This window comes from Chlorocebus sabaeus, chromosome 24 (assembly GCF_047675955.1).
Source record: "Chlorocebus sabaeus isolate Y175 chromosome 24, mChlSab1.0.hap1, whole genome shotgun sequence".
Lineage (NCBI taxonomy): Eukaryota > Metazoa > Chordata > Mammalia > Primates > Cercopithecidae > Chlorocebus > Chlorocebus sabaeus.
In genome coordinates this window covers 13,071,535-13,095,172 of record NC_132927.1, presented here as the reverse complement: position 1 = coordinate 13,095,172, position 23,638 = coordinate 13,071,535, and the positions used below count along the sequence as shown (strand labels likewise).

At 46.1% G+C, this 23,638-nt stretch overlaps 1 long non-coding RNA gene across 1 annotated transcript; it reads left to right on the top strand.

Moving 5' to 3' along the window:
• The first annotated feature begins 2,659 nt into the window (after positions 1 to 2,659).
• On the top strand, positions 2,660 to 7,687 carry LOC140710084 (uncharacterized). Its single transcript, XR_012090947.1, has 3 exons — positions 2,660 to 2,960; positions 3,568 to 3,780; positions 6,010 to 7,687. It is a non-coding gene; the product is annotated as an uncharacterized lncRNA (long non-coding RNA).
• Positions 7,688 to 23,638: the final 15,951 nt, after the last annotated feature.

Sequence of the window (23,638 nt, the reverse complement as noted above, 5' to 3'; positions counted from 1 at the left end):
TTAAGACTATAGGTGGGAGGCGGCGCCACCGTGCACAGGGGTGAGGGAGTTGTCTTAGCAAAATCTGTCATGCGGGCCTCTGGGGACTGTCAGGAGATGATCAGTGTCACCTGCCGATTCTACCTCACTTCAGTCCATGCCAGGCGGCGAGAGCGCAGGTGTGAGAAGGTAGGCCGGCCAGAGAAACCAGGACGTTGCGGGGAGCCCAAGCAACAGGTGGGGGCCACTGTTAAGGTCAGGGAGGTTCCTCCTACCGCCAACTTCCTGCGGTGGCCCCCCAGTACAGGTGGACCGGCTAACCACTAGCCACACAGGCTCGAGGCAGGGGCCACGCCGTGTGCAGGGAACTGAACCACAGGGGGCTAACTCGAACGCACGGCCCCAAGTCGACCGATTGCCAGTGCGTGGGGCACTCACTATGGAGCCCAAGGCTCCGCCACATTCAGCCACTGTCCTGGGCCCCTGGCTCTCGGTGCCAGCGTTTGCGTGGGTTCTCCAAACCAGTGAGCCCCCTCGAAAGAGTTTTGTTTAAATGTAAAAGAGACTTAATCCCAAGACAGTGGACGCCGACGCTGCACATGGATGTAATTCCCTCGTCTTCCGTCAAGCTCCCAGAGGCCCTGCAGTTCTGCCTACTTCTGAATTTTCACTTTTGTTCACTCTAAGTCTAACCTAAAGTGTACTGTATGCCTTTTTGCAGCCAAAGTTATTAATATTTGCAGTTAGGGTTGTGGAGAATGTGAATCAAAATAATAAACAAGAAGAGAAATATTTTCCTGAATTTGGAAGTTTGTACTACTTGGGGTCGTGAACTCTGCTACTGCTACTTGACAATCCAGAAGGCTCCTTGTGCACACAGGATTCAGGCTGCTTCCCCAGCAGTCCCTAGGGATGTGTGTGGCTCCGGTCTACACCCAGGGAAGCTGACTGGTCCCAAATCTCAGGCCAGTAAGTTACAAGAACCCGGGAAAAAACTATGATCAGCCATGCTTCTGCAAAGGAACAGATCTCCAGATTCGCACTTCTATGGTTAGGATGCACTGTAAATTCAAAGCTACCTAACAGAATGGAGGATGTGAAAGATAAAGATGAACTAAAACACCATTCGTTAGAATCTTGGGAAAAATCCCACAACTAGACATATTTGAACTTGTTCCTTTTTGTTGGTTGGTTTCAAATGTTTAAAATCTTCTTGAAGTTTGACTTGATAGCAATTTCAACCTGGTCTGACCCCCAATACCTGTTGGATGACACCATGTGGCACCGCCTGGCATTTTTACACAAGGAAAGCTTTCGGAAATCTAAAGATTTTAGAAGCAGCAGCTCCTTCTTAAGGCTGGTAGATAAATTAGTTGAGGCTTTGCCGCATCGGAGGGGAGCTTACGACTTTGCCTTAGGCTTGCGGGAGGGACTGAACTTGCCCGGCAACTTGATCAAGCGGGAATCCTCCTCCCACCTCACAGACACGCAGTGAGTTTCGACCTCTGCGCCGAATCTGCTCTACTTCCGTGCACCCAGGGAGAATTTGCAGTCTGCAGGGCTGCTAGGCTGGTACAAGGATGTTCACATGCCAACAGGCAAGACCTAATGTCCCGCGGGGTACTGGAGACTTTGCGAGAGCTTTAGCAGTTCTACAGCACCAGCCTAGACTGGTTCAGAAACTGACATGGTTTAGAGCTCTGGTTATATGGAGGTAACATACAGCTCCCTCTTGTTCCTACCAACTCCTTCAGCTGTCACACATCTCCCCAGTTCTCACATAAGTTCAATGCCATCTCTCCCTTTCCACCTGCTGGACTTGGCTGTGACCACGTGGCCTTAGCTGCTGCAGATCCCCTGGGCGCGCCAGGGGTAGCAACTCACTGGGCAGGGGGCCTGTCCGTGGCGCCGGCGGCTCCCCTAAGGCCCCACTCATGCCGGCAGTTGCAGGTACTGGGTGCTCTTGGCATTCTCAAGAGCGCAGGAAGAGTCAATTTTAGGTGCTTTGGGCCACTAAGTATCCGCGGCAAGCCGAAGCCCCCGATCTGGGACCAAAAGAAGCCCAAGCTGCAGATAGTGTCAGCGGGATCCCAGCAGAAGAGGGTGAGGCTGAAGCCTTCCCCGGGCGCGGGCCGAGTGCTGGGGCGAGGTAGTCAGCGACCCGCTGAGACCGACCCAGAGACGACGGATCTGAGGGAGAGAAAGAGGGATGGGAGAAGGAAGAGAGAGAACTCTAAGGTCTGGTCAGTCCCGATGAACGTAAGGATGCAGGACTTAGAGAAAGAACAAGGGTCAGCTGGAGTCAGTGCCCCTTGGTTACTGCTCACTCTGGACCCAGAAGATCACAAAGAGATGGGAAAAATTTCGACTAAAAGGAGAAATTTAAGACCAAAACCAAAACACAACCAGTAAGGCCTGCAGCTGGCTCAGGCCGCGGAGAAGCCAAAAAGCCTTTTCCTAGTCGCGTCGAGGCCTCCTTCGAGGGGCGACCCGCTTTCTGGGTAAATATTTATTCAGTGGGAGACTGGAAGCCAGCCGGGCCTGAGAGTGTGAAGGAGGGGGGCTGCACCGGGTGGGAGGAACCAGTACACTCCGCGCTGGCCGGATCCTAGCGTACACCCGCCCGAGGGGAGCATGGGCCGGGGACTCTGGGTGCGGCTTGGCCCAGGCGTGTGGCTGGGGAAGCTTCAGACCCCAGCACCACCGGATCGACCGGACTCCGCCCTGCCCTCGCGGACCCCAGTCAGATGCTGTGATGTCTCCATAAATCTGTCAGCCGTCCCAGTGCCGCGGGCAGTCACCTGCGGCGCTCCCTTCCCGGCACTAGAGCGGCCGGCAGAGAGACGCGGAGAAGCAACAGGAATCTAGCCCGGCAGACTGTACCCAGACCCAAGCACTGCAGGTTGTGCGGAACGCGGGGACTCCTCCCTGTATCCCCAACCTGGACCGACTCCAGGAAGCCTGCTCCTGCGGGTCTACAGGTCAGTGATGACTGCGGATGGGAGGACAGGGCGAGAGTGGGGGGTGCGTATGCGCGGGAGAGAGGTTGTTTTATTCCGAGTTGCAGTTATGACAGGCAGAGCTAGCAGAAAATATTAAGGAGCTGATTCCTCCAACTTGCCCCCTGCTGGGGACACGATCCCCCAAGGGAGGTCCAGGCGATGGTGCCCGCCTCTTGTCCACTCGGAGGAGTTTCAGGGATTGCAAGACAGAGTCCGAGGTCCGGGACTGGGATTTTCACAGTTCATTGACTTCTAGCCGTCTGGGAGAAAACGCAGTAAAGGCAAGACCTTTCAGGATGAGTTGGGGTATTGCGCGCGGTGCAGAGAGAAAAACAGGCCCAGCTTCTCCAGAACTCTGGCCCGCTGCTATGTCCCCGTCTTGCAGGGTAAGCGGCCAACTGAGTTTCCCAGAAACTGCAGCGGCAAGTGACAGCCAGAAGCTCGCCCCGCGCCCGGGGAGAGGGAGGGTCCGCCCAGGACCGCTGGCCCTGCAGGATCTTCGCTGCGGGAGGGGGCGGCCGCTAAAAGGAACAGTCTCGGGGATTGGGGAGGGAGACAGCCTTCAGGGGTCCTCTGCCCCAGGCAGATCCGGAGTGGGAGAGGAGGACAGGAGGCGCCCACACACTGACCTGCGGCCTGGACTTGGAGGGACTGTGGACGCGCCAGCCCAAGGAGAAGCCGCAAGCGCACCGAGAGGAGCAGAGTGCGACCGGAAGATGCTTGGAGAATAGCCCCGCGGTCTCTCCACCTTCTCATCAAGGAGCCTTACGGTTCAAGAGTCTCTCCGTGACTCCACGAGGTAGCTAGAATGGCAGTGGGTTGGGTCGGGCCCGAGCTCGGAAATGCGTCCCGGCGTTCTGAGGGTCCGACGGCGACGGGACCTGAGCCTTGCGGGCGGTGGGATCGGCCCCACCGGCTGAAAGAGCTCGTCGCCCGCTTTCTCCTTGCGAGGGCAGGGGAGGGGCCTGTTGCTGTCTGAAATCCGCTTTTAATTCTCCGCCTGCCTGTTTCCGATCACCCGGGGTTGGTTTTTCTGTTTGCTCACTCCTTCTATTACAATAAAAACAATCGACATTTCTTTTCAGTTTCCCCATATTAGCGTCACTCAGTAATTGTTCCCCACCCCCCTTACCCCACGCATTGAAGGCTAGCGGGATTGCTGGTATTCTCGCATTTGGAAGTTTTCCGAGCGTATAAGCAAATCTTTCCTAAAGACTTTAAAGTAAAAATAAATAACGGCCCGGGAAATTGCCGTGACCCTAACATTACTTTCTGAACGCAAATTACACCCATTTTTCAGTTTTCAACAGTGGAATTGCTTTCAGAAGGACAGTGTGGAGCTCCATGTGATATGATTACGTTTGTTTATTAAATCCGCAAATGAAAGAGAACATATTTTTATGCAGGGGGCAAAACTCTGGGCTGCGGGATTGCAAGAGCGAACAAGAAGAACAAGGATCGGATCCCAACAGAGGAAGGGGGGAGCGGCCTAGGTGCAGGGAGGGTCCCTGAGGGGAGTCTGAGCTGATCTAGCCAGAGGGAGGGGGATTTCGTCTTGCCAGGGTGGCAGCATTAGCAGAAGTTGTGCAGCTTGGTGAGGAGGACGCAGTACATGGTCACTATACAGCCGTGAGCTGCAGCGCTCAGGAAAGGTGCAGCTGCGTGTGGGAAAAGCAAGATTGCTGGTTTGAGACCCTGCCCTCAGGCTTGAGGGCTTTGGGGCTGCCTCCTTCCAAAGACCCTATTGGCCTAAATGCTGTCTGGAAAAGATAAACGAGAACCAGGCCAAGCCTCCAAACCTTGGTTTCGGGACTCACATGAAACCCTTCGGGGGCTCCCACTGTGGTCTGAGTTATGTTGAATGCAGCTTTATTGCAAGGTCCAGGTTGCCTGCAGGCTGTGAGGCCCAGCCCGCTGTTCTCTGATCAGAGCCGGGCCTCTGCCCTCTAGGCCCCAAGCTTCGGGTGGGCCCGAACTGCTGATGGAGGGACCAACCCACTCTAACTTCTGGCTTCCGAGGAGTCTGAATCAACCCTCAGGCCGGAGTCATCTTGACGGACACGAGAGTTCTCCCATTTTCAGTGACCCAGGGCTCACTCACTGCGCGTTTCCTCTAGGTGGCATGTCGCCCTTGCGAGTCGCCCCCAGTCCTGTGCAGTCTGGCGAGTCTTCGCACCTGAGCAGCGTACCGGGCGATAGGGGGTTGGTGCGCTGCAAAGTCTAGGCGCTGTGTTTCCAGCCTGTCGCCTTCCCCGAGTTCACCCCGCCACCCACCAGCCCCGTGCCGACTCCGAAAGCGGAGACTGGTGTTGCATAGTCCTAGCTAATCCTTCGTAAACAGGAAGCGGAGGCTGGGAGCAGAGGGTTAGCGTCGGAGTCACAGAAAATTTCCCGCAGTCTTCTAGTACCCCAGCCGCCTCTCCCGGCCATCGCACCTTGTCACAGCGCCACCTATAGGAACCAGATTAGATCGCGCTCCCACTGCAGTTTTTGACAAGGTTGGGAACCGCCTTTGAAAATCCACAGAACTTCAAAGCCCGACATTTTTGGTACCCCCTTTCAGGTCCCTCTGCACCCTCAACTCTCCATTGACCAAAGCTCCGCACCATTCTCCACCATGCTCCAAGGGAAACCCGATCATGTCTTTTCACGATTCACCGAAAACCCACCTTCCATGCCCTACCGGGCTGGATTCTCTTGCGGCCCCCAGGGGCTACTCAAGGACACTGGTAGTGAGCTGTCCTTGCGCCAGGGCGGGAAAGCTGGGGGCGGCAAAGAAACTCTGCAGGGAAGGGTGTGGGGAGTGATGGACCCATTCTTCTCCAGTTCATCCTACAATTTGCTGAGGGCTCACGTCTAACACAACAACCGTACCAAGGAGGTATTATTCTAGTTCCCGTTTTACAAGACATTAAATAAGAGCACACAAGACACTTGGATTAAACGAAATCATATTGTTAATTAACAGGGGGAAATCTGAATTCCACCATGTCCCCATTGTTGTTCTCTCCATTCCCCTAATCTGCAGGAGCACCTCACGCTGGAGCCCCCAAAGAAGCCCCCATACCGCAGGTGTCTACACTGAAAGTGGACACTCTTCTACCCACCTCCACACTTTAGAAGACAGAATGCCGCCCAAGGCCGGACCCAGAACCTGCGGCAAAGAGGATCTGCAACTTTGTCCTCCTCACTACGGGCCAAGAGTCCACGCCGAGGAGGTCGCAGCTGATTGGGTGAGGGCGGGAGACTGTCTGCACGTCTCCTCCTGGCCCCGGCCATCCAGGGCGTCGAGGTGAGGTCCGCAGCCACTGGGGCGGTGCACAACTTGTTCCAGGAGCCCCGCGGCCGAGCGGCGCACAGAGGTGCAAGGAGAGGACCGGGAAATACCCTGCTCTTGACTGTAATTTGTTTCCCGAGTGCCAGGACATGCCCGTGACTCTCAGTGCGCTCTCAGAGCATCACCTCAAGCACCGAAAAAATCCACCTTTGCCTTCTCGGGGATTCTTTCTGGGGTATGCCTGTGTGTGTTTCTTTTTAAGACCACTATAGTGGGAACAAACAGAAGGTGCCGAGTTGCAATAAAATTAGAACCCATAATTAACACAGCGAGCTGGGCCCAAGTGGCTCGGAAGTGCACGTGGTGGAGTCAGTTGGCCTTCCTCCGCGGAGTACGGGCTACAGTTGCGTTTTCTTTCTTTGGAATGCATCTTGGAGTCAGGATCAACTCCTTTCATTCCCTGCAAAGAGCGAAAAAATAAATCATTTCATTTATAAAAAACAATAATGATAAAGAGATTTCAGCGCACCCTGGGAGAGGTGGTAGCCAGAAGAGAAAGCCCGGAAGGTTGTTAGGGGCAGGGGTCACTTTTACTGCCTCGGGAAAATGCATTTTAGCTGCGGCCTACGCGGAATTCGTTCCGTGGGGATTGGGGATGCGCCTCCGAGTCGAGCCCGAGGGCCAGAACTGCGAAATCCCAAGCTAGTGTTTTCAGGTTTCGGACAAAAAACTGCGATCCATACCAGGACCTCACCGTTCGCATTTTGGCGGAGATCACGAAAGCTCTACAGGCCAGGAGGAACCTTGGGGCTAGGGCGGGGCATTCCTGCAACCTCCTGCGCAGGGGTCCTACGCCTCAGGTCTTCTTCCTGGCTGGGGTTGGCCCTCCCGGGAATTGGGCAGTCTCTAATAGGCCCCTCTACCTGCCGGCTGTTCGCTCCAAGAGGCGGATTTGCGGGGTCCAGGGCGAACCCTTTCCTCTTTCCTTTGCCAGTCAGTGCACCTCCTGCCTAAGTAAAAATTCTGCCCTCACCAGGACCAACGAAAGAGCTGACCTCTCACCTCCTCCACAGCGGCTGTGGCTTTCTAGACAAGCTGCGTGTCTGAGCCAGTGGGAGAACAGAGTATAACCACCTCTCCATGGGCACGATTGGAAGGCAGTTCTGGGAAAATTGTGAAAGGACCCAAAAATGTTTTCAATGGACACACAGAGGCTAAGGGAGAGAAATGTAAAAACGAAATAAATATAATTGCAAAAGTGTTTGACTCTTTAATAAGCCAAGAGGGGTAAAACACAGTACCATCCTTGCAGAGTAAACCAATTTTGCCAGCAGGTACAAACTGTTGTGTTTTTTTCTAACGAGAGAGGGGGAAAAATGCTGCTTGCATATGATTCACATTTTTCATCAATAAAATGTTTTAAAAGTAATATGAATTAGACCAATTTTTTTAGGGGGTGGGGGGAATCAAGCAAGTGTTGCTGATTTTATTCAATAGATGCATTGTCTTTTGCACAGAGGTAAGAAATAATTTGTAAAATGTTGTTTATGCAGTGAAGCTACCTACACATTTTTAAATCTTAAAGATGTTTAAGTTCATAATGTCATCGCATAATCCATTTTGGTAGTAGGTTTATTAAAAATCATATTCTTGGCAGGACATTTAATAAAAATCAGACTAATTTGCAAGGAAGGGCATAGTAGACAAAAAGGACAAAGAAATCTCTTAAGTAGAAAATTTAGAAAAATAAAAAAGAGTGTTTAGACAATACTAATCCTTCATGTTTTATTCCAATTCCTACAGTTCTGTTTACTGTAGTTCTTACGCATTAAAGTGCTACAGTTCGGGTTCTGTTTCTATGCGATATTCAGGCTGTAAATTTAATGGCTGCAGGGGGAGAGGAAGAATTGCGAAAACCAGAGATTAGCACCAGAAATGCTGGACCAGTGTCCTATGCATGATGCAGCCATACCACTGAGGCTACCATTCTTGTCAGACTTCTAGGGTGGATATAGAGGACTGCGGAAGAAGGCTGGTTCTATTTCCTGCAGGATCAAAATGCCAGCCCAATACATTGGCTGACTGGTGAGCCACTTCTTAGAAGGATAGAAAGCCAAGGTCATGGCCACAGGGGACCTTTAAAAAACCCCATAACACCTTCCTGCAGGACCAGAGGTGTGAATCTGATGTTCTGGTGAGCTGACAACACAGATTCCCTTAGCAGTTTTTATTGCCTGGGTGATTCATATTCAATTCCTTTGGGATTGAGTTCTGCCCTGCCACGTGGTTCCATTCTTGGAGATACCCCTTTCACTAGGGAAAGAAATAATGATCCCATTACTCCATGTAAAAAACCTTCATAATGCCAGCTTAAGGCTAAAAATGAAATCCCTGAAAGTCAGAAAATAGAAAAGTCAAAATTCTTTTAGTCTGTTCAAATCACCCTGCTTCCTGGGCTATATAATGCATGGTACATTTACAAGCCTCCCCAGCAAGGCCATTCCAGCAACCAGGCACTGCTGCTGCTGTGTTTAAAGGGGAAACACTGGAGCACCACTTGACTGGGCAGATTTTCCATTTGCAGTTTGAATGTTTCATGCCAGTGATTTCAGCACTTTCTTGCTAAAGTACTATACTGCATGCATTGGCAAATGGATTTAAAACTTAAATAAAGCAAATTAACTTATAGGTAACCAAAAGCAATTCAAAACAAGAAACAGACACTCTGCAAATGTTTTACATACCTCGAAGATTTTCCAGGTACCTAAAACTCTCTAAATCCAGCTGTATCATTCTAGAACAGTGCTATACATTTCTCCAACTCTGACAGAAAATGAAGTTCTTCAATGGTAATTGATGCAAATACGTATATTTTCTTCAACACTTCCCTAATTTTTATTTTAGAATTAAACATCCATCCAGTTTTCCCAAGAAGAAAAAATACAGTCAGTAGAAAGATGTGTTATTTAAATTCTGTTTTGAAAATTCAGACATAGCTCACTTACGGATTATAACTTCCAGAAAAAGTCTCCCCTACCTCTTATTTCAATTTTAAAGTAGCTAAAAGTATGAGTTTTCTTTTAGAACCAGACTTATCTATAATATTTTAGCTGTGAAACAAAATTATTTAAGACTTTCTGTTTCTCTTACATCAGAGGGGGGATATATATACACACACACACACACACACATACACACACACACACACACACTCACACATATATATATGCAGAAAACAGAGGGTTAACCTGGTAGAGTTGTGTGTAAGTTGAGCCATGGCTTCTGGCCACAACATGCACATGATCTGTGTGTTTCATTATGGAACTGCTAAGGCACATGAGGGTTTTGGGGGATAAAGGTATTAGGTACATAGGAGACATCATTATTTCTATTAGAGCAATTAGTCTCATGGAGAAATATATACCCTTAGGGCAAAATATACATTGAGTTCTGTAAAAGGAATGAATAACATACACTTGGACATCACTACATAAAAGCTGCACTTTTTTCCTCTACAGGAACATTTTTTTGTGTCAGTAAAAATGATGAAGGCAAAGCTAGGCAGCCTGGATGTGTCACCAGAACTCAAGGCATCATTTGGGATTTCACAACTCTATGACCCAGCTGTCCAGAAAACAGAATCTCAAACATATATTTTTAAGCCCTCCTGAAGACATGCTTCTCATTATACAGCTAAGCCTCAATTAACCAGATAACTCAGGAAAGTATTTGAAGGAGGACATGGTGTCTCCTGAACATTTTCTAATGTCTTTGAACAAAATGGAATAAGATAAGGAAGTGTGTGCATGTTGTGCTGTACCTTACAATTTTTTGACATGAAAAACACTTTAGAAATCAACTCAGGTCATTTCCATGCCTTCCTCAGAATATAGTATAAGAGGAGTAGTTCAGAAAAGTGAATCCAAATGAATGTTTCTTTGATAACCACACCTTTCTGGTAAATATAATACTTAGGTAGAGCAGAATGGGGATCATTATATATTAATGTGACAATAGTGAAAATCAAGATAGTCTGAAAAGCTGGTTCTTGAGTGAAGAACCGTATTTTGGGAAGAAGGATGAGAAGGGAAGAGGGAATTGTTTTTGTCATAGATTAAAGAAAAGACATTTTTCCTACCTTACCCTAATCCACCCCCACCACTCCAGGCATCTAGGGAAACCCAAATGAATGCTGGGATTAATAGCAGAGGGATATAAACATTGTAAATTAAATTCACTGCTGTTTTTGCTACAACAAATAGTGCCAACAAGTTTGCGTACATGTGTGTGTCACAATACATTTAATCAACTCATTTATAAGAAAAATTTGTCAACTTATCTCTGAAGATAACCCACAGTATGAGATTTTCAGAAACATGTCAAGTTCAAAGGACTGAATTTAGACCCCTTATTTCCTTCTTAAGTCTGCTAAAGATACGTGTTCAGCCTATGGGCTGCATTGTAGGTCCATAAGCCTTTTCTTCCCTGTCCTTCCTGGAAGTCAGTACTGACTTGCAGAAACACAAAATCTTTATTTTGATGCATGTTATCACTTGTGTCTAAGAACCTGGCATTAAGAAATGGTAATGAAAATTACTGCAACCTATACCAGCCAACTAGGGAAAGTTACAGACACTAGGAGAGTTTGCTTTTTATACTACTTTATCCCATACTTCTCTCTTGCTTTAACTGCATCCCTACTCCTTTCTCTGAGATTCTTTCTTTCTTTCTTTCTCTTTCTTTCCCTCCCTTCCTCCCTTCCTCCCTTCCTTCCTTCCTTCCTTCCTTCCCTTCTTCCCTTCTTTCTTTCTTTCTTTCTTTCTTTCTTTCTTTCTTTCTTTCTTTCTTTCTTTCTTTCTTTCTTTCTTTCTTTCTTTCTTTCCTTTCTCTCTCTCTCTCTTTCTTTCTTTTCTTTCTTTCTTTCTTTCTCTCTCTCTTTCTTTTCTTTCTCTCTCACACTCCCCTACACATTCTGCACCCATAACTCCCTAGAAGAAAGCAGCATTTTACATAAGATTTTGGTTTTTAAAATGTTCTTTTCTAGTTAAAATTCCAAGAAATATTTGAAGGCACACCAGAAAACTAAGCATAACATTACCAAGAAGAGTTCCAGCAAGGTTATAAAGCAGTTAGCTTTCTTCATCCAGATTCCTAAAGCCATCATAAATGCATATATGCCTGGATCTATCTTGGAGCTTATATTTTAAACAATCCGTGAAAAAGCACATCCAGACTTTTACATGTTTTGGAGAAATTAGCATGCAGCTAACACAAAGTCAACCTTTGCCATCTGTACTTGCTCACAAATCCCCAAAAGCAGGTAGACTGACCTTAGCTACACTGCATTAAGGAAACACAAGCTTCCACCAATCCAAAGTGGAGTTTGGGGCGATGAGAAGCCACTCAAAGTTATCAGAGTTCTGTGGCTGTTCTTTGATCCATGGTTTAAGTCCACTCATACAGTTGGACCAGACATGATGATTTTGACAAACTCCAGTTTATCTCCTGGAGCTTTCTTGGAACATCAGTTTGGGTTATTTTCTGTAGTATAGTTGTATGTGCCAATCTCAGGGCAGCTGCCTTTCTTTAAGCTCATGACAGAGGGTGGCGAAAGGTATTGATTAGTCATCTAACCTCTTAATAGCTATAAATACCAATTGAATATTTTGAACAACTCACTCTTCAGGTCACATGACAACATGTGGCCATTTGCTTCTTAGATTTCTAATGCATAGCTCGGGGAGCAAATACTCTTTAATAATTGTTAAATATATCTTACAAATCTTCCAAAGAGGAAAAAGCCTCCATCCAAATTTAAACCCAGGTTATATGCTAAAAATGGACAGTTGGAACTAAAACATAGCTGTCATTATCTTTTCTACAATAACACTTACACACTATTATCTTTTCTGCAATAACGGAGCATTAAAGAATAAAATGTAAATTATACTGCTTTATTTGCAGGGATGAAGGTCAGAGTGTCAAATTGCAGATTTTGGATCCTCAATAATGGGCCGCTGTGTTTAACCTCCTCAACTTCTTTCCTCCACTTATAAGAAGGAACAAAATAAAATGTTTTGTGGAAGTTTATATTGAAATGAGGTCAGGTAAACTAATGACTGCTTGGTATTTTATGACAAGTTTTATAACCTTGGAGTTGCCATAACTTTCAAACGATCATCAATAAAGTTTTATTGCAAAAGGGTCGCCATGTGTCTGAATGCTTTTGCACATAGTAAAGCTATGCTGCCCCATTGGCTTAGCTCACCAGCCCCTTTTCACCCCAGCCATAAAGTCCTCTTCTTTTTTATTGGAGGTTGAAAAGTCCCCGGGTCTGTTCTCCTCTATCAGGTTGCCAATGTGGGAAAGACACAGAAATTAAACTACATCATTAAATAACTACACAACCAAATCTTCAAGAATATGTAATAAGATTGCTTTTTAATAAAATAATTATTAATTTGGATTTAAATGGATTCCATTTAATAAAATAAATGACATTGGGAGAGGGAAGTGAGATGAGAATTTCCTCCAGAAACATGTGTTTGAAAGCTAGATAAGGCCTATCAGTCTAACCGATATACCCAGAGGGCTGCCATTAAATAATTAGGTGCTTAAGGACCGATAATGGTCTCAAGACAAAACAACGAATTGCTAAAGACTCTTCGAGCTGACTGACCGGAGGATCTTAACGATTTAAGAGGCCTCGCATTGCGTCCTAACCTGAATTTTCCCACGGAAGGAAGGGTTGGGCTACAGCTCTTGCTTGCCCGATTGCCGCCTAATACATTCCCTAAACGCTCCCTAAAGCCAAACCAGGAACTGCAAGCGTCCAATTCATGGCATCAGCTGTCAGGTTCAGGTTCGGGTCCGGCTACAACAGCTCTTCCTTGTCCTCTGCCGAATGCTATGTGGAAATGAAGCCGAGAATAATGTCCTGCAATTTAGATGAAGAGAACAGTAAGAAAGATTGTATGAAACGAAGCTTCTACTGACGCGCCCTTCAGACAGGTATTCCGCAGGCGAGGGCTGTGAGCCTGAGAGAATGCAGGAGTGCTAGCAGAGCGGCGGGAGCGGAAGGAGAGGCAGGACGAAAGTTGGCAAACCGTCCCATCTCGGGACTTGAGTGCAAGAGCCTGCCCCGGAGTCGGGCAGGTCTCCAGGGTGAGAAGGTCTCAGCTCCAAAGTTTTTTGTCCCAGCTCCGGCAGGTCCCCCACCTCTAACCTTCCCTGATTTGCCTGGTTGCTCTCGGGGAAGGGACTGGTAAATACCGCCCTCTCCCGGATTTCCTGAAACTCTCACCAGCGCGCTGAACCGGCTCCTTCCCACGTTTGGCGCCCAGCACTCTGCGTCTGCGCCCACTGCGCGTCACCTTCCCTGTGGCCGAGACCACTAGAGCCCGGGATCTGCGGAGGGAACAGGACCTGAGCCGCTGCTGGACCCTGCAACTTGGCTGCGGAGAGCGCGCGACCACAAGCGTCGTTTCTCACTAGGCTACGCGAGAGCCGGCTCATCCCCGCGGGTCCCCGCCTGTCCTCGCCAGCCCGGGCCGGCCCCGCGATAGGTCCACAGTAGGCGGGAAACTCCGCAGGTCTCCCTGGACTCACGAACTGCCTACTCCCACCCCTAAAGAGTTCAGACCTGACGGCCCTCTTATGGTGCGTGGCCGCCACCCCGGAGCGGAATAGGGGGGGTCCCCATGGCGGAGGAGACGCCGTGGACGAATCGGCTCCCAGCTCGCCCCACATGTCCTACAGGTCACTAGCCGAGTCCCTACCCTTGGCGCTCCCATGAGGCACCAAGAGCAGCCACGGCCCAAGGAAGGGCCTGGGTCCTCACTGCTGAAGCCGGCCCCAGACGAGGACGCGCAGGTGTCGGGGTCCCCAGCACCCTCCGTATGCGCCGAGAGCCTTAAATGGGGTTCTGAGGTCGGCGCCAGGCACATGGATCACCCCGCGCCACGGGCCACGGCTCAGAGCGCCCGCGAAGCCTGGCTGCCAGGTCCAGGACGCGGCCGGGCGGGGCCCACTCGCTCCCGACGGCGTTGGCGCGGCTGAAGTCGGGCTGGATACGGCGGGCGGCCGGCACTGAGATGGGCTGTGGCGCCACCTCCCGAGGACACCCCGCCGGAAGTGCGGCTCCAGCTTGGCCAGCGCTGAGACTCCTTGGCTGTAGCGCGAAGGCCCACGTCCGCGCGACTTCCCATAATAACGCCGCGAAATGCTTCCAGAAATGCCTGTAGTACAGTGACTGAGCCAGTGGTCGGCGTTAGTCTTCCCCAAGGGCTGAAAGAGGATCTCAGCTCCCAGGGATGAGCTACGTACCCACACACGCATCCTGGCCTCTGTGCCCCCGCCAGGGGAGGCGCAGAAATGCGGAAACTCCCCGGGACGCCACTGCCTCGTATCATCTACCAAGGGAAGTTACTTTTTTTCCGGGATCACAGACCCCCCACTTCACGTCCCCAGTCTCCAGCAAGAAGTGGGAGAGGACGTGTGCGGCTCCCCCAAAGCAGGCTCCAGGTTGTCCCGGGGGAAAACCCTCTGGAAGGGACCTTGCTCTGCTGACACAACCTGAGCAGGGCCTGCCTGGCTGTGGTCATCTCCACTCCGGCCTCAGGGACGAACCCAGCCGCTCTCTACACCACCACTGGAGAGGAGAGACCCTTTCCTCTTGTATATGCCAAGGAGGTTAGACCTTTTTTTTTCTCTTTTTCTCCCAGAGTTAACATTTTAAAAAGAAATTAGATCAGACAGAGGGAACAAAAGTTCTCAGAAATACAGAAAGAACAGTTTTCTGAGTTAGGTTTCTGATGCTAATTACTGTCAAGACCATTGCGAACCTCATTCAGGAGTTCTTTTCCATGGCTTCATCTTTGACTCAGTTTGAGAACTTGGGCTTTTCTGTCAGTGACCACTGTTCACCTGAATAGAAAAATAGCAGAGTGCTAGGTAATTTCCGCCTCCGCACTGCTGTAAGCTGCTGTAAGCGCATCTTATTAAGATCAGCTAAGGCTGTGAAGGGAGAATCTCAGTGTGGAACTCAAGAGATGGATCCTTCTGTCCAGTTATCTCTGCAGAACAACTCTGGGTTTGTTCTTGCTGTAATCATGCAGCCATTTTAATGCCGACCTGAGGAGGCATAGCGGCCCTTTTAAAACTTTGCCCAAGGAGCCATAAGTACCGATTTTCCTTAGTCTAGAATAGCACGCTTATATGTTTAACACATATTTATTGAGAACCTGGTATGTGTCAGGCACTGTGTGAGGTGCTGGGGTACCATGACAAAAGAGAAAGATGTGGCCTCACAGACAAGGTGAAACATCTGGCTGACAGGATACTCCTCTTAGCTCAGGTTCTCTGTAGGGCTGGCTGTTGCTTGCTGGCAAAGGCAGATTTTCTTTTCCATGCTTGAGGACACTGAAATACAAATCCTCTTTAGAAGTTAAGGAGAAGGAGGCCACAAGGGAAGTGGATTTTCCAGCCAAGCTGAAACTTAGCTTCCACATTCCTGAACCCAGGTGACTGAGGACCCATCTCTTGTTTGGATGATTTACCTGATGTGGTATGGTCTTCATTCCTTCCTTCCTGTAGCTTCCTTCCTTCCTTCCTTATAGCTTCAGGAGGACAATAATATCATCAAAAGGCCAAAATACCCAGCCAGAAAAAGAGATGTCCATAAATCATGGCAGGCAGCTGGTACTTCACAATGATACCCTATTGTAACACAGCAAACCCTGCAAGTGCTGGTACCCAGTCAGTAGGGCAGGGCCACTTGTCTGTTCATCTCTCTGCTTCCTTCTTTCCTAAAGACAATTCCCCATTCACACTGTGTACCCTTTGATGTCCTACTGAAGATGTTCAACAGGCCCACTCAAACAAAGATGGGCAGGAGACCATGTCTGGACCCTTCAACACGGAATTTGGAAAACCCCAAAGGCCAGCCAAAAGGAAAGGTCCTGGATAACAGGCATCAACTTTCATATGGGGAGGAGGGCTGGAGGAGAGGAGTGGGAAGTGCAGTAGAGCCTGGGGAGGGAGTTGTGGTGGATTTGGCTCCAGGCTTTATCCCTTTAACCTTTCCCTGTCACTCTTTTCAGAGGCCTCGCTTCCTGCCCTTAAATGAAAGCCACAAACCACAGTTCTTGCAAGGCCAATAAACATAATTTCCTTTTTTGATAAGGCTGCCAGAATGAGGGGATGCTTATATCTTACTTTTGCACACGTTGCAGTTTTGTAAAGCATGCTTACATATATTATTTCATTTATTAATCTTGAAAAACTTTCACTGTCTGCATATGTGGAATTGGAGACACAGAGACATAAAGTGACTTTTATCTAAAGTGGAAGTTAGCAGAGTTGGGAGAGCTTCAGACTTGTGTTTCAATACGGCATTTGACAAAGTATTTTATGGTAACCTTGGTACCAATGTGGCCTGGGTGATATCATGGTTGAGTGGCTCATTCATTCATTCTTTGAAATAAACAGCTTTTCTTTTAAGCATAGCCTATGTGTCAGGAACTGAGCTTAATAGTGGAGATACAAAGATAAGCTATTGTGCTTAATGAGCTCCCAGATAAGTGAAAGAAGAGACTTGTAAAAATATAATCACAGTAAGGCAATAATGTAATGGAATTAGATTCAAAATGCTATGGAATACTAGAGAGCACCAAAGGGTGGTCTTAGGCTGATGAGAGCTTGTTAGAATGCTCTCATATCTAGAAAACATGACATTAGAAAGGTTAAGAAATGTGAAAGCTGGGTATAGTGGCTCACACCTGTAATCTCAGAACTTGGGGAGGCCAAGGCGGGAGGATCACTTGAGCCCAGGAGTTTGAGACCAGCCTGGCCAACGCAGAGAGACTTTCTCTACAGATTTTTTTTTTAAATTAGCCAGGCATGGTGGTACGTGCTTGTGGTCCCAGCTACTTGGAAGGCTGAGGTAGGAGGATTGAGCCCAGGAGGTCGAGGCTGTGGTGAGTCATGATGGTGCCAGTGCACTCCAGCCTGGGCAAAAGAGTAAGACCCTGTCTCAAAAAAAAAAAAAAAAAAAAAAAGACTATAAATAACACTAATCAATATATGAGTAAATATAGAATTCTACACTCAGATACAAAATAATTGAACCAGTGTATGAGGATACTGTCAGGGATGGCAGTTTATGTAATTTCAGGGCCTACAGTTGATTGTAAACTCAGCATGAGCCTAGAATATTAATGTTCTTAGTTTGTGCAAATAGAGGTGGAGTATTCAGCATAAGGGTTATTTTCTTTACCGGGGTGGGAACGTGGCTTGTTTCTGGTCTCCCCAAACATTGATGGTTGATGGTATGTATGTGCAAAGGGAAGCCAGCACATGGTAAAGGATTCTAACCTAAGTCATACTATGTGGCTTATGGAACTAGAATTGTTGACAGAGACTGGAAGGCTTACAAAGTATGGCATAGCTGTCCTCAGATATTTGAAGGGCTATCATGTAGAAAATATGTTGAACTTATTCTGTCAGAGGAGCTCAGCAAAGCTTTTCTCGGTTTATAATACAGAGCCTGATGGAGCAAAGTCATCCTCTATGAGCTTGACTGTCCTCCTTTCCTGCTGGATTCTAAGCTCTATGAATGCAGGGACCAATAGATCTGATTCACTCTGAAACTCCTGTGTCTTGCACATAGAAGTTAATTTCTTTTTTTTTTTTTTTTTTTTTTTGAGACAGAGTTCTGTTGCCCAGGCTGGAGAATAGTGGCACGATCTCGGCTCACTGCAACCTCCGCTTCCCAGGTTCAAGCAATTCTCGTGCCTCAGTCAACTGAATAGCTGGGATTACAGGTGTGCACCACCATACCCAGCTAGTTTTTGTATTTTTAATAGAGACGGGGTTTCACCATGTTGGCCAGGCTGGTCTTAAACTCCTGGCCTCAAGTAATCCTCCTACCTCAGCCATCCAAAGTGCTGGGATTACAGGTATGAGCCACTGCACCAGATGAAAGTCAATGAATTGTTTTTTGTTTTTTCTTGAGACAGAGTCTCGCTCTACACCCAGGCTGGAATGTAGTGGCACGATCTTGGCGCACTGCAACCTCCGCCTCCTGGGTTCAAGGGATTCTCCTGCCTCAGCCTCCAGAGTAGCTGGGATTGTAGGTGCATGCCACTACACCTGGCTGATTTTAGTATTTTTAGTAGAGACAGGGTTTCACCATGTTGGCCAGGCTGGTTTCAAACTCCTGACCTCAGGTGATCTGCCCAACTCAGCCTCCCAGAGCGCTGAGATTACAGGTGTGAGCCACTGCACCTGGTGGAAGTCAATGAAATTTTAATGTAGGAATGAATCAATAAATTATTCCATGTGGTTCCAAAGGAGAGAACTGAGACTCAAGGGCAAAAGTGTAGAGTTGGATGACAAATGAACCCAACTAATTTGGCTATTAGTTATGATCATTGGTGTAAGTAATGATACATTGTTTAGATGTTTAATTTCAACCTTTGCTCACCTGTTCAGCAAGAAGCTTTTATTACCCTTAAACTTTCTCTTCCAGAAAGGATGCTAACTAAAGAGGTACATGGGCTTTAACAGCCCTTGTGTGGCATTTCAGTTCCATGAGAACTGTAGGACACACCATACATAGGTTCTTAAACATGGGAGGAACATAAGGAGGGGCTAGATCAGATCTTATTTAATCATAACTGCAATTTAGATCTGGTAAGTTGTGGTCCCTGGAGTACCTAGGCCATTTAGGGAAAATGTTGTTGGGGTTTGGCTATGCTCTTTGCTAGTTCAGTGGGTTTTGAACTTTTTCAAAGGGACCACCTGCATGTTCTATAAAGAAGATAGCAATGAACCCTAGTTATGGAACCGTGGAACCTCTGAGTAACCCTAGGGTTCTGAAGGGCTCAGTCCCTGAAGCGCTGGCCTGTTTTACCCCAGATGTGATGGCCATATGCCCTGACCAAACTGCAGTACAAAATTAAGCTTATGTGGAGTGACTTCCAGCTCTTATCAGACCCCAAACTCCTAATTGTTTTTAGTCATCAATTATACTTTGCTGTTTTTTGTCTACTGATCTGTATCCAGAGTTTTAGCAAGTAGCATCTTCCTTAAATTATGTATGTTGGTCAGCAGATATTGGAGGCTTGCTAGTTCTTAGAGCTCATGAAGACAAATGAGAGGTGATGAGGAGTGTCACTCAGGTGCCAAAGGATGCCAAACTCTGGCCGTTAGAATACTTAATTTTTCCATAATCAAGAAGCCACACATCAGTCTCCTCATTGCCTGTTGTCTACAGCAATAGCATTCTCTTTTTACTGAACATCTCAAAATACTTGTGGATTAACATTAGACTCAAGGAAGAGAAAGGAAAGGCATCGTTAGTGCTACTTTGCTGAGGAGGAAATAAGTTATTGTCCTCTCCTTCCGTACCTCTCCATGCATAGAATTAGTTATCTGAACAATTGCTTAAATGTTGCACATAAATATCTCAATGAGAAGGCATATAAGTAATAATAATTATTATTCTATCCTCTGTGCAAGGCATTGTGGTAAGAACATCTCTTACCTTATTTCATCTTCACAATAATCTATAAGAGGCTATTATGATCCTTATTATATTGATGAAGAAACTCTGATGTAGGAATGTTAAGTAACTTGCTTGAAGTTACGTAAGTGTTGTGTGGTGGACTCATAATACAGAGCATCTTCATAGCCAGGTAGAGTTACATGATTTATTTCTCTTATCTGATGCTAGCATCATGGAGGGATGGAAACCAAAGGAGTGCAACTTATTTTTTATCCAGCACTACTTTTATTTAAGAATTTATTGTGAAAAGGTATTTTTGCCTAGGAGAGTTCATCTTTTACTTCAATTGGTTTCAATTACTTAGATTTCTTGGTGATCCAGCTGCCTTGAGAAACAACATTCTGTAATACTTAGTCCAGAAAGTGTTGAACATGATCAAATAATATCCAGGTTAATCACATTTTGTATCTGATTCTGTCTGGGTCATTATTATAGAGTTAGGAAGGCTGTAAGACAGCAAGACTGCTTTCCAGTTTATCTTCCAAATCCTAAAAATAGTACGCAATTATATAGTGCTAATAATAATAAGCACTATATAATTAATAATAAGAATAGCTAGCAATTATATAGTGCTTGCCTTATGCCAGGTACTTCTGACTGCAGTTCTAAGCCAGGAATTGCAAAATCTCTGCTAGATCTTATTCATTTTAGGAATATTTCATGGCAAAATGAAAGGTTCTAATCTGGAGTTCTGAGTAACATTATTCCTTGGTGAACATGATAGATTATCTTCTTGAAAGGGAAGAAAGAGCCATTCAAAAAATGTGACTGTGCCAATTTACTCATTGATCTAAAGTCATATGTTCTTTCTCTTCTGTGGAGGGGGTAAAAGGGAAAAGAGATAAATTTAATATCCAAGGGCTTACAACACATGGGAAGGAATAGCCATGCAAAAACTAATTACATATAATGCAATGAGGAATGCAAAACTTTAGGATGATAAAGAATGAAATTATTATATTAAAGATACAAACTATTAATATGCTAAGTGCTTATGTGAGAGAATATAGGAAGATATCAATTCTGTCAGGCTAAAATCAAAGACCTCTATACTTTATTCTAAGGATGTTTGCATGTTTAAGTTTTTATTGGTACAGATTATTGTGGCAGAGCCTTATGGTTGTCCTTAAGGGAAAGGTTGGTTGGTTTGTGTATGAAGGTGGGGTGGAAGGTGCATGTTCTTGGGATTTTGTTCATTTTTGTTTTGGTTTGCTTTGCTTTACTCAGAAGAGGGTTAAATTAAGCACAATGTAAGATATTTCATCTATAAGCGAGTATTAGTGTGTGCGGCTCATTGTAAGTATTCTGGACTTAGGATTTAGGAAAGCTGAATTTAGGTCTAGATTTTGTCACTAGTTACTTTGGGAGGTCATTTTCCCTCTCTGGATCATCTGTAAGACTTGAAGCTTATAACAAATGATTCATAAGGACCCTTCAAGCTCTTATGTCCTGAGATTATTTGGGGAGAAAGATGAGGGAAAATGAAGCTTTTCTCTAAGAGACATTTTTATTTTGTAAAGCCCTTAGACTTGATTACTCATGTTGAGAATGGAGGTAAAGATGGAGGAGCTGGAGATCAGATTGCTATCCGTGGTAATCTGTGTGGATGAACTGTTCTACCAAGACTTTCCTGGATCTAGTTGCAATAGACTGGCTCATGATGCACCTGAATCATGGCACAACTGGTGAAGCTGTAAAAGAATCCAAATTAACTTTATTTTGCCTAGCTCTTAATTCTTTGGAACTGTATGTTACAATTGCAGACAAGGGCTGTGGTGTACAAGAGTTTCTGTAAACATGAGGATTTGGAAAACCTGTCTTTTACTATTACTCTTTCTCATCTGAAATGCCTATTTTCACTTGGACTTAAATTTCTTAAAATTTTTTGTTCATTCTTACCCTCTCTATCCTTTCTGGTCTCCCAGCCATCCAACATACATGGTCCAGGGATCATTATGTGTTGCTGCTTCCACTGACATGACTTCGCTTACACAAATTCCCAGAGGGGCAAACATTTGCATGGATATCATGAAATGTTACGGATCACTTTTTCCCATCTTCCCCTGCCCCATGTGGAATTCTCATTGGTTGCAAAGAGTTATAAATACACTTGTTCTTTGTGTCTTTTGTGAGTAAAGAGCCAAAGACACAAAGGAAAGAGCTGTTTCAAAAAAGCTTACCTTTAACATCCCTGGTGCTGGAAATGCTTAGGGGTCAGACTCAAGTGTGGGTGCACATGTGCAGCTCACATTGTGAGGTGAGAGGGGCCTCTTGCTAAATCTCACATGCCGGTCAGAACTCGTGTTATTTTTTGTGACAGAGGAAGCCTTAAGGTTTTGATCAGCTATTTGTCAGCAAGAGCACAGGAGATGTTAATATCCATCTTAACTTGGGTGCATTGTTATGGCCTGAAAAATGGCTGTGCTATGTCTTGACCCTCAGATAGTCATGTATCTCCCATGGTGATGCAAGAAATTAAAAACACAAGGTGTGCACGTGCATGTGGTGTAGGAGTCTATCTAAAACAGGGTGAATTTGGGAAGACTCCCAGCTGTGTGACTCACTGGCTTTAGTCAACCAGCTCGCTTATCTGTACAGCCTCTGTATTTCCGAGAACAAAATACTGATGGAGAGAAAGGAAGCCTGATGGGAGGACCCATTCTGTTCCTCATGGATTAAATGTTGATAGAGGAGGAAGGAATCCAAGATCAAGGCAAAGACAATAGAGATGAGAGTTCACAAAGTAAATTCACAGGGGAATTTTATAGTTCTTTTATTATTACAAAAGCAGTACATATGGTAGCAAATTAGAAAATAAAGACAAACATTTTAATAATTAAAATATCATATTCCTAAGCAACAAGAGCCATTACCATTAATTTTTAGTGTATATTATTCCACATCTTTCCCTCTGTGTGTTTGTTAAATGAGTTCACACTATACTTGCATTTTTTAGTCATTGTATTAGTCCATTTTCATACTGCTATGAAGAAATACCTAAGACTGGGTAATTTATAAAGAAAAAGAGGTGTAATGGACTGACAGTTACACATGGCTGGGGAGGCCTCACAATCATGGCAGAAGGCAAAGGAGGGGCAAAGGCACATCTTATATGGTGGCAGGCAAGAGAGCTTGTGCAGGGGAACTGCCCTTTAAAAACCATCAGATCTTGTGACACATATTTACTGTAATGAGAACAGCATGGGAAAAACCCACCCTCATGATTCAATTACCTCCTACTGAGTCCCTCCCATGACATGTGGGGATTATGGGAGCTATAATTCAAGATGAGATTTGGGTGGGGACACAGCCAAACTGTATCAGTCAATAATCTCCACCTTTCCATTGGGATATTTTCAGTTTTTATCCCATACAACAACTAGATCAAAATCAAATTTCCCAGTGACCCCAAAATGTCCTTTACAGGATCTAATGCAGAACCCTGTGGCATCTTGTTGTTTCCCTTAAGTCTTAATTTGAACCTAGCACCAACTACAACATAGACTAATTGAAAAGATGAAACCAGTTGTCCTGCAGGCTGTCACACCTTCTGGATGTGCTTGGTTGTTTCCTCATTGTATTGTTTAGCCTCTTCCTATACCTCCTATGCATTTTCTACATTAGAAGTTTGACTTTTGATTTGAAAGTGTGGAGTGGGAAAAAAAAAGTCTGGAGTGGGAGACAAGAAGTACTTGAAGATCTTTTAAAGATAAGAAATGATGACTGTCATTAAAAATGATGTGCAAGAATACATCAAGTGCAAAGAAGCAGAGGAGAAAGAACACAGCAAAAGGGACCATAATGGCTGGAGCT